Genomic DNA, 12,070 nt, shown 5'->3' on the forward strand with positions numbered 1-12,070 from the left:
AGCCGGAGAAGATCGGAGGAAGAAGACAGCGAAGAGAGGAGAACCAACAGAGGGAGAAGACAGTGGAGAAAAGAGAACTTGCAGTGAAAGAAGACATTGGCGGAGGGAGAAGAATCGGAGGAAGATGACATCAGCAGAGGGAGAACAACTGGAGGATGAAGACATTGGAAGGAGAAGAGACACTGGAGCTGCTTTAATAAATTACTTTGTCAAAAACCTGTGTACTGTTTTTATTTTTGAGACTTTTTTTAGGTGAATGGGTAGGGGTACAATGTACCCCATACTTATTCACATAGGGTGCAAGGATGGGATCTGGGGGCCCCCTTGTCAAAGGGGGCTTCCAGATTCCAATATGCCCCCCGCAGAAGAGGCGCTTGCCCCCATCAACATGGAGACAAGGTGCTTTCAGCTGGGGTTGGCACAGAACCCCTCTGCCTCAAAGCACTCACACCCCCATGTTAAGGGCATGTGGCCTGGTATGGTTCGGGGGGGGGGGGGGGGGTTGATCGCTCGTCCCCACCCCCTTTCCTGATCTGCCAGGCTGTGTGCTCGGATAAGGGTCTGGTATGGATTTTAGGGGGCCCCACGCCCTTTTTTTTGGTGTAGAGGTTCCCCTTAAAATCCATAATAGACCGAGGGGCTGGTATAGTCTTGGAAGGGGAACCATATGCCGTTCTTTTTTTGTATTTGGTGTGGGGTTCCCCTTCAAGATCCTCAGAGCACAAGTCGCATGCCAAATTCAGATCAGTTAAGACGATTATCCGACTTTGATCCGACTTCAATGGTATTCAGTGGGCTAAAGTAGGATCAAAGTCAGACCAAAGTTGTGCAGGAACCTTTTTCAAAGTCAGACCGACTTGTGTCGGACCGGTTAAGATGGCTCTTATAGGGAACCATTGATTTATACATGTCATGTGACATGTGCTCCCAATGTTGGAGCGTTTGTCATACCAGTGTGAACCCAGCCTGAGGGATCCTCCAAGTTTGTCATGCTGGCTATACTCAGCTGTTGAGCACTGCAGGTGTATATCTGGGTCAGGAAGAAATCTTAAGAGGCCACATACTAGTATCTTCCAGGCCAGATATCCTGTATTGTGCAAGGCCTTAGCTAGTTTAAAAGAATGATGTGGGTGGCAAAAAAACTATAAAGCAACTGGGGGAACTTTTAACTGGGGGGACTTTTAGCTATCTGTTGTTTAGATTTAGATGCACTTCTTTCAACTAGCATCACCAACTGTGATCCTAATAGCATCCTAATGTACAATACTACGGGTATGAATAGACATCCAAATTAAATTGCAGGGTCTTGGATAAACTTGTAAAATGATATAGTAAAATGATTTTTATTGGTAATAGAATAGATCCAGATCTTTTTTGAACATTAGGCATGAAATGATATGGAAAAAAAAAATGTTGGGAAGTAAATGTATAAACTAATTTGCAGGAAGTGTCATTCAGCGGCCTAGGGCCATGCATTACTGTCATCAGTATCCGTGCACCATAAATTTGTCTAGCTCTTTGATGTATGACTTGGTTTCAATTTCATTGTGTTTGTCGGCAAGTGTTAGAATTTCACATGTGTGACATTACATAAGATGACATTTCAGAGTAATTTATCCTACATCTGTCATCTTATCTTCCTCATGAAGAGTATAAACCCCAAATACTAAGTGGTGAAAATGTTGTGGACATTTTTAAATAATGTCGCTTTTGATATCAGTTCTCTAGCTCTTATCTTTCTCTTTCTCATTACTCCATGCACTATAACTGGCACATATATGTGTATATATTAGGGTATCAGCCAGAAGAATTATAAGTGTTACCCAAAGTTCCTTTTTTTCTAAGCTGTTTTTCATTTTTCTGTGACTTTATTTCTATATCTTAAAAAATAAAGTGGTTGTTGCATTTTTGTTTTTAAGCAAATATACTTTGAAACTCTTTGCTATTACTGTCAAACATGATTTTATTCATTTATAATCTGTTTTCAGAGATATGGAGATTTACCTTGACCCTTGTTCTTCCTCCTATGTCTGCACTGAAATAACCTGCACAACATAATTATATATACTGTACATATGTTGCATTTTCAGATGTTACCGATTTACTGCACACGCGCAAAGGGACAGACCACTAGAACTTGTCCCCCAGTACAGTTCACTCTCATTTCAAGATCTATCTATCTTTAAAATCTTTGAAAGTGCATGAGACACATCAGGAGGAATGCATAAAGAGTGTCTTATGCCGCGTACACATGACCAGACTTTTTGACAGCAAAGGTCCGACGGAACGAGTCCGTCAGACAATTCGATCTTGTGTGGGCTCAGACCTTTGCTTGCCAAAAATCCAGCGGACTTTAGAAATAGAACATGTTTTACATTTCTCCACCGGAACTCCGCCGGACAGAGAAATCTGTTCGTGTGTATGCTAATCCGACGGACAAAAACCGAAGCTAGGGCAGCTATTGGCTACTGGCTATGAACTTACTTATACTAGTCCAGTCGTACGTCATCACTTTCGAATCCGTCGGACTTTGGTGTGATTGTGTGTGGCCAAGTCCGTTCATTCGGAAAGTCAGTCGGAACTCCGCCGAAAGTCAGTCGGAAAGACCGTCGGACCTAGTCCCTCGAAAAGTTCGGTCGTGTGTACGCGGCATTAGACATCCTTTAAAATTCTGTTGGGCTTCTGCACGAAAAATTCTTATTGCCTGTGTAAGATTTATGTACCTCCCAGAAACAGATAAAATAAGCTTTTGGAGGCTGGCACTGAGGTCAGAGTATCCATACTGTAAGCTACCACTCTGGCCACTGTGTCCGTCACATAGACAGGTGCATGACAGAGCAGTTTTGTAGTGGGGTGAGGGAAGCCTAAAAAGAACTGAGAATGCTTGCTCTTGCTTTTGATTGACAGTGCATAGCAGTGAGCATGGGGAGGGGGGGGGGGGGCTCTGTAGATTCCAACCACTGCTGCATTTTGTTAATCAAAAGCAGACCTGATGGGGAGCTTTTTTCTCAATTCCCCTATAGGCTCCGTTCTTCCAAAAGGCACTGTGGAGACTAGTTCCCCATCTGGATTTCCTCCTCTGTGACTCATCATTTGCGTGTAAAGGCAGGTGTCCCTTTTGACAATATAGTGTGTGTGTATATATATATATATATATATATATATATATATATATATATATATATATATATATATACACAGCGGATACAAAAAGTCTATACACCCCACTTAAAATGTCAGGTTTCTATGATGGAAAAAAATTAGACAAAAATAAATAATTTTAGAACTTTTTCCACCTTTAACCACTTAACCCCCGGACCAATTTGCAGCCAAAGAACCAGGCCCCTTTTTTGCGATTCGGCACTGCGTCGCTTTAACTGACAATTGCGCAGTCGCGCGACGTGGCTCCCAAACAAAATTGGCGTCTTTTTTTCCTACAAATAGAGCTTTCTTTTGGTGGTATTTGATCACCTCTGCGGTTTTTATTTTTTGTGCTATAAACAAAAATAGAGCGACAATTTAAAAAAAAATATCAATATTTTTTACTTTTTGCTATAATAAATATCGCCAAAAAATATTTAAAAAATGTTTTTTTTCCTCAGTTTAGGCCGATTTCGTATTCTTCTCCATAAAATCGCAATTAGCGAATATTGATTGGTTTGCGTAAAAGTTATAGTGTTTACAAAATAGGGGATAGTTTTCTAGCATTTTTATTAATATTTTTTTTACTAGTAATGGTGGCGATCAGCAATTTTTGACAAATTTTTGGGACTATTGTCATTTATACAGCAATCAGTGCTATTTAAATGCACTGATTCCTGTGTAAATGACACTGGCAGTGAAGGAGTTAACCACTAGAGGGCAGTGTAGGTGTTATGTATGATGTTATGTGTTTTTTTTTATTGTAAGGGGCGTGGCCGGGCATGTGACGTCACTGATCGTCCTTCCCTATAAAAGGGAACAGACGATCAGTGACAGGCACACTAGGAAGCACGGGGAGAGGTTTGTTTACACAGACCTCTCCTCGTTCTTCAGCTCTGTGACCCAATCGTGGGACACCAGCGGCAATCGGGTCCGCTGGCCCCGTGGCCACGGTCACGGAGCTCAGCACCGGGTCGGGAGCGCACGGCTGGGAACTTAAAGAATCACGTACCGGTACGTGATTGTGCCCAGCCGTGCCATTCTGCCGATGTATATTGGCATGAGGCGGTCCTTAAGCAGTTAATGTGACTTGTAAACTGTACAACTTAGTTGAACAACAAACTGAAATCTTTAAGGTGGAGGGAAGTAAAAATAAAAAATAAATAAATAAAAAGTGTGCACACCCTTAAACTAATACTTTGTTGAAGCACCTTTTGATTTTATTACAGCACTCAGTCTTTATGGGTATGAGTCTATCAGCATGGCACATCTTGACTTGGCAATATTTGCCCACTCTTCTTTGCAAAAACACTCCAAATCTGTCAGATTGCAAGGACATCTCCTGTGGACAGCCCTCTTCAGATCACCCCACAGATTTTCAATCAGATTCAGGTCTGGGCTCTGACTGGGCCATTCCAAAACTTTATCTTTCAGCATGACAACAACCCAAAGCATACATCCAAATCAACAAAGGAATGGCTGACCTGAAGAAGATTAAAGTTCCTCTTCATGTTCAGCTTTCTAGCAAAAGTCTGAAGGTTTTGTGCCAATATTGACTGGGGGGCTGTTCACAATTTCCTCTGCCTTGACTAAGGTCCCTGTTCCAGCTGAAGTAAAATAGCCCCAAAGCATTATGCTGCCACCACCATGCTTCACGGTGGGTATGGTATACTTTTGTAATGTGCAGTGTTGTTTTTGCGCCAAGCATATCTTTTGGAATTATGGCCAAAAAGTTCAAATTTGGTTTCATCAGACCATAACACATTTTCCCACATGTTTTTGGAGATTTCAGATGTGTTTTTGCAAAATTTATTTGGACTTGGATGTTTTTCTTCGTAATAAAGTGCTCCTGTCTTGCCACTCTACCCCATAGCCCAGACATATGAAGAATATAGGAGATTGTTGTCACATGTACCACACAGCCAGTACTTGCCACATATTCCTGCAGCTACTTTTAATGTTACTGTAGGCCTCTTGGCAGCCTCCCTGACCAGTTTTCTTCTCATCGTTTCATCATTTTTTTAGAGGACATCCAGTTCTTGGTAATGTCACTGTTGCATATATTCCTCACTTGATGATGACTGTTTTCACTGTGTTCCATGGTATATCTAATGCCTTGGAAATTATTTTCTTCCCCTCTTCTGACTCATACCTTTAACAATGAGATCCCTCTGATGCTTTGGAAGCTTTCTGCTGACAATAGCTTTTGCTGTAGGATGAAACTAAGAAAATGTCAGGAAAGACCCTCTAGAATAACTGAACTTGATATGGGGTTAATCAGAGGCACTTTAAATGATGGCAGGTGTGCACACTTATGCAACTACATTATTTTTTTCCTTGTTTTTACTCCCCCCCCCCAAAAAAAAAAAAAGATTTCAGTTGTTTTTCAATTGAGTTGTACAGTTTATAGGTCACATTGAAGGTGGAAAAAAATCTGAAATGATTTATCCTTGTCTCATTTTTTTTACATCACAGAAACCTGACATTTTAACAGGGGTGTATAGACTTTTTATATCCACTGTATATGTATGTATGAGTATATATATATATATATATATATATATATATATATATATATATATATATATATATACAGTATACTGTGTATATAGTATATACAGTAGTCATATACTACTCTAAGCTGTGTTATTAGTTTGAGTTTAGCACATCTTTGCCCTTCACCTGGTCACATGCATAGTTAAAAGAAGTGGGGCACACAATATTTTACACTGTTATTGTTCATGCTACAGTGGAATTAGTAGACCGGCAACATGCATAAATATTCCATCACAAACCTTCCATCGTGTCAGTATCACCTTCTACTGTAAGTTTGCATGATAGATTTCTCAGGTCATGACATAACATTTCACTATGACACATTTTTTACTTATCTTGCTTATTTTACATTTGTTTTCATAGAACACAGTCCTTAATATGGGTAGAGATGAGCAATTAGATGCCACTGCATTAGAAATCACCCCATTTGATATTGTAAATATACAGTATGTTACATAAGCCATTATTAAATAATCAGTATATAGGTACCCACATCCCTCTTATATAATTTAATTCCACGTTCAACAAAATGGGACTTTCAAGGTACCAACTTTCTTTGGCACCTTAAGAGTCCCATTTTGTTGAATTGGAGTTAAACTATATTGTTACATTTTTAATTATTCATGCACTACTACTGACCCTATCTACACTTGAGCAGCATTTCAACAAAAGGTCAAGCTTTGATTAACAAGAAATGATTGTGTATGGATGACAATTAAAAAGAAGTGTTTTGACTCACACACAAATTGAATCATTTGAAGTTGAAATTTTCGAGCATTCTTGGAAAAAGCTGACTTGAATTTAAGTTGAGTCAAAGCCAATTTATAAATGATTCTCTTGACGCTCAGCAGCAGTGGCGGACCACCCATAGGGGGCGCCCAGGCGCCGCCCCCCCTCCCCCTAGGTGTAAAAAAAAAAAAAGTAAAAAAATAAAAAAAAAAGTAAAAAAAAAAGTAAAAAAAAAAAAACGGGCCCTTTAAGACATAAAAAAAAAAAAATGTCATTTAACAATTTAACATAGTGTACTGTGGCGCCGGTCACAGTGCACTATGAGAAGCGCCACGTCGATGCAATCACAAGATTGCATCCATGGCGCTTCATTTGCGGGTTAAAAACCCGCCTTGCGGCACACTGCAGAACGCCGACTAGCTTCCGCCCGTAAAATCACTGTGATTCTACGGGCGGGAGCATTGTCAATCTTAGACAGGCAGGTCACTTCCGGCTTTCGGCTGCTTCACGAAACCCGGAAGTGACGTCGGCAGCTCCGTTCCTCAGCCCGAGCGGAGCTGCAATACAGTGAGGCAGGAGGTGAGTCACCGCATAAAGGCTTTCTAGTTTCTACTTTGTTGAGAATGTTCATGCATTTAGCTGAATGAATGGAAAAAAAGCTTTCACAGCCAGAAAGGTTTCCCCAGGCCAGGCGACTTTTGCCGTGGCCAATCAGAGAATGAGCTCTGAAGGGGGAACTCCACGCCAAATTTCTGAAAAAAATTTGACGTGGGTTCCCCCTCCGAGAGCATACCAGGCCCTTAGGTCTGGTATGGATTCCAAGGGGAACCCCCTACGCCGAAAAAACGGCGTGGGGGTCCCCCCCAGATCCACACCAGACCCTTATCCGAGCACGCTACCCGGCCGGCCAGGAAAGGGGGTGGGGACGAGCGGGCGCCCCCCCCCTCCTGTAAAAGAGCTATAAGAAGGCGCGGTGGCCCGGCAGAAGAACCGAAGAGGGGGACAAGACCCCTGAAGTCGGAAGAAGAGGCCGGCGGCGAGGAAGAAAGCCGGGCTCCTCCGCTAGCAAAAGAGCTACAAGAAGATAGCGGAGGAGTCCGGCGAGAAGACCCCCGAAGACGGAAGACCCCCGGAGCTGTGCAATAAAATATTTTAACCCTGTGTTCTGTTTTTTTTGTACTTTTTTTCACAGGTGAATGGGTAGGGGTACATTGTACCCCATACTCATTCACATAGGGTGGGGGGCCGGTATCCGGGGCCCCCTTATCAAAGGGGGCTCCCGGATTCCGATAAGCCCCCCGCCCGCAGACCCCGACAACCAACGGCCAGGGTTGCCGGGAAGAGGCCCTTGTCCTCATCAACATGGGGACAAGGTGCTTTGGGGTGGGGGGGCCGCCCGCCCCCCCTCCCCCAAGGCACCCCCCCCATGTTGAGGGCACGCGGCCTGGTACGGCTCAGGAGGGGGGGCCGCCCGCTCGTCCCCACCCCCTTTCCTGGCCGGCCGGGTAGCGTGCTCGGATAAGGGTCTGGTGTGGATCTGGGGGGACCCCCACGCCCTTTTTTCAGTGTAGGGGGTTCCCCTTGGAATCAATACCAGACCTAAGGGCCTGCTATGCTCTCAGAGGGGGGAACCCACGACAATTTTTTTTCAGATTACATAAGGGGTGTGGTTTATGAGAAGTGAGAGGGGCCAAAATGATGGGCGGGGTCATGATGGGCAGGGTCTGGCGCCCCCCCATCCAAAAACTTCACCAGCCGCCACTGCTCAGCAGTCATTTGGAGAATGGGCAAAGACTGAACTTTTAGCTGTACCTGACAAAAAGTAATCTTGTTTTACCAACCTATACCTAAAATTTCTCAGATTTCAAGATGGTTGTATTTATTATGACTGGGATTCTATTATCAAATCTTGATCCTAATGATTGTTAATGATCCAGGCAAATCATAAGCTGAACACATTGTATAGAATCCTCAAGCATGCTTGAAATTCTTTGTTTTCAGTCATTTTTCACACATATACCCCTGTTGAGTCGTAACAACTTTGCACTTTCAAATTTAATTTCAAAAATAGATTTGTGACAGATTAGGTTATGCGCCAACTTTTATTCAATCCAGGATATCTAACAAAGGCAATATCCTTGCAAGGGTGTTATTTAAAATAGCTTACTGGCTATATTAGTCACCCAGCTTGGGAACACAGGCCTGTTTGAGCATAGGGGTTGATTTACTAAAGGCAAATAGACTGTGCACTTTGCAACAGGCAATTGTTCCAGAGCTTAGTAAATGAGCAGAAGCTCTGCTGACTTCCATCATCCAATCAGGGGCAATAAAAAATGCAGTTTTTTTTTCTTGCATGTGATTAGGTATTCTTTGCAAAGTGGAGATTTACCCCATTTACTAATCTCTGGAGCAACTGCACTTGCAAAGTGAACAGTATCTTTGCCTTTAGTAAATCAACTCCATAGTCTCTCAAATAAGACAATATTTCACTGTAGGGCCTGACAGGTCTGAATATGGAAGGAGTGAATGTTCATACAACCTTTTTGTCACTGTAGCACTGTCTGATTGGAGACTACTCTCTTTGTGGGCAACATCCAACTGTCTCCAATTAGTTTCATGCCTGTTCAGGTACTCATTTGCTGCAGAAGAAGGCTTTCCCTCTGTCACTAGCTGCATTTTTACACAGTGACAGGCTGTCCTTCTGTAATAGCCCCTATTACACTGAGGTGCTTCTAAACTGCCCATAAAACGCTGAGTGCTTTTGCAATGCTTTTGCGGCCTTTTCAGGAGATTTACAGGCCATTGCGGTATGCTTTTTAAAGAACACGTAACTCAAAAACATCTCCAAAAAACATTTTGAGGAGCATCACAATCGCTTTTCAGGTGCTTTTCTGGCGCATCCCATTCATCTCAATGGAGAGGGGTATTTTTTAGCTCTCCAAACATGCTCTAAAGATGCTGTATGCCGGATTTTTTTCACTGCACTGTCAGTGCACCTCCCTAGTGTGAAAACATTCATTGATTTTAATTGGAAGCATTTTTCGCAAGCTTTTCAGACGCTTTTTTTAGCATCAAAGTGCTTAAAAATCTCCTCAGTGTGAAAGGGGTCTTACTGTATTGCTTCTTATGCACAGACTGGTAAAAAAAACTAGTAGAAGTTGCATGGCTTTTACATTTGTGGTTTTTTAGTGAATACACGTCAAAACCTTCTTAGAACAAAATGGTTAAAATCTATGCAAGATTTTGTGGTTGTCACCAGAACAGGAGTAGAGAGGAGATTTTCCAATGGGGACCTCTGTCTAAGGCCCCTTTCACACGGGGCTGTCCGCATTGAGCCCATAAATAGCTCAGTGGGGATCACTCTGTACAGGGATCACTCTGTGCAGGGACGGACCTGTCTGAGCCCTGCTCTCCCCTACGGGGTTCGGATGATTACGGACCACCTATCTGTTTTCATTTGATCAGATCCACCAGACGGATGAAAAATATATGTCTCCGCTGTCATCCGATGCTCCATAGAGGTACATAGAGCTCCCGTTCAGATCCGCCTGAAAAATTGACAGGCGGATCTGAACGGTTCGCAGGTGTGAAAGGGGCCTAAGAGGGGATTGGTCTTACTTTAAATCAATTTCCTGTAAATCGAGCCCGTAAATAGCTCAGCGGGGATCTCTCTGTTAAATCGCTCTGTTAAATCGATTTCCTGTAAATCGAGCCTGTAAATAGCTCAGCGGGGATCACTCTGTGCAGGGATCACTCTGTGCAGGGATGGACCTGTCTGAGCCCTGCTCTCCCCTACGAGGGATCGGATGATTACGGACTGACCGACACCAGACGGATGAAAAATAGGATTTGCATCCATCTGGTTTTAGTGGAGAGGATCGGATCAAAGCTGATCGGATGTCAGTGGATATGTCTCCGCTGACATCCGATGCTCCATAGGGGTACATAGAGCTCCCGTTCAGATCCGTCTGAAAAACTGACAGGCGGATCTGAACGGTCCGCAGGTGTGAAAGGGGCCTAAGAGGGAATTGGTCTTACTTTCTTTCAAAATTTTTTATTTTGTATTCATATAAGTACAAAGCAATGTAACGTGGACCAGAGCGAACTTAAGAAACAAGTTGTTTACAGAAATAGAGAAGGTGGGCCGCAAGGCCAAAGGCTTGGTGGTACATCATGCAGTTTGCACAAAGGTTATACCTGAGTGGGGGCATGAGGACAATGCTTGAACAGATAATTCAGAACTCAACATGCCCCTAGGGCTATCTAGCAGACAAGTACAGCAAAGCTGAGAGGTAGAGGGGAACACGAAGGTAGGCCAGCCACGGGGAAAGTGGAAATTGGTCTTACTTTAAATAGATTTCCTGTCACTTCCTATTGTGTCTACAAGACAGGAAGTAAAAAGGAAATCTCTCCAATTAGATACAGCAAACAATAAAAAATAAAAAGTTTTAACTAGAACTAAAAGTTGTAAAACAACTGCATAAAAAAAAAGGTGAAAAATCTCAACCATGGCAAAAATAACTTCATATCACTAGAAAACTTACAAAACACTAAATATAATATGTAACAGACTGTAGTATGTAACTAGTCAAAACAAATGTGCCTTGAAGCGAGATTCTTTATTTAATGCTACAAACTAAACAACGCATCTGCAGCCTTTTGTTTCTGTGTAGGTTATTGGTATAAGTTTCAGTGTCTTGCTTCCTGTTATTTTATACTTCTTCATAAAGATGGCTTAAACACATACATATAATAAATGCCCACACAACGAGAATAATAGTTGATATGGGTAAACGGTAATCTCTTAAAGATGTAGGATGCATCTTCTACCTGCATTTCAGTAGGTTGGAATGTTTATACAGCAGAAAACTTTTAGCCCCACAATCACATAGGAGAGTTAAAACACACATAAGCCATTAGAGTGCAGTTCAAACAATATCACTTTCAAAAAAGGCAATGAGAGAGAATCTCTTACCATCAGCAGATCCTTTAATTTATTTACCCCATACGTGATGAAATGTTTAATCTTTGAAATGAGTATCAGCAAGTTCACTCTTGTGTTTTGCGTGGAAGTGTTTCAGTAACTACAAGATTCTAAAAAAAATTCTAGTGGGGGGGGGGGGGGTGTCTTCTTACTTAAAACCACAAGCTTTTCGACTTCCTGTGCAGCTGAAAACTCGCAAAGTGATGTGTATATTCAGATGATATTACACCATGTCATTCAGAAAGTCACAACATTTTCTGATGGTGACTATTTTGTCAATTCAGTCTTGGAGGGAATATACAGTGTAATTGCACCTGCTTTTAAATGTTAGAATGTGAAAGGACAATGTAACACCAAAACAGCCACAATTATGAACAGGTGATAGAGTAATCCTTGGCAGGGAGTCCATCAGAATAGAGTATTACTATGATACAGCAAAATTCTCGAAAAATGTAAAACCCTTATTTTGTACTCTTACCTCATTGAAGCTGATTAATGAAAAACGGAGGAAAATAAAAATACCAAAGCATTGGAGTTATTTCTAGAACCAATAAGGATTGACATTTTTATTGAAATATTAAACAAGAATTTGTTAAGAGGTTGGTTACCATGCAGCAGCTCCAATTGTATATAATTCTAGATTGTAAGCTCTAACGAGCA

The 12,070-nt window shown here is 42.0% G+C and overlaps 1 protein-coding gene across 1 annotated transcript in view; it reads right to left on the bottom strand.

Moving 5' to 3' along the window:
• NEDD9 (neural precursor cell expressed, developmentally down-regulated 9) overlaps window positions 1-11,519 on the bottom strand; it is a 186,914-nt gene extending 175,395 nt beyond the window's left edge. Inside the window, exon 1 of the mRNA XM_077492193.1 lies at window positions 11,402-11,519. The gene's annotated coding sequence lies outside the window, so the exon portion shown is untranslated. The remainder of the gene's footprint in view (window positions 1-11,401) is intronic.
• Between the last annotated feature and the right edge of the window lie 551 nt (window positions 11,520-12,070).

The sequence above is a fragment of the Lithobates pipiens genome, unplaced genomic scaffold (genome assembly GCF_037356315.1).
Source record: "Lithobates pipiens isolate NorthernLeopardFrog02 unplaced genomic scaffold, aLitPip1_a1.2 Scaffold_19, whole genome shotgun sequence".
Lineage (NCBI taxonomy): Eukaryota > Metazoa > Chordata > Amphibia > Anura > Ranidae > Lithobates > Lithobates pipiens.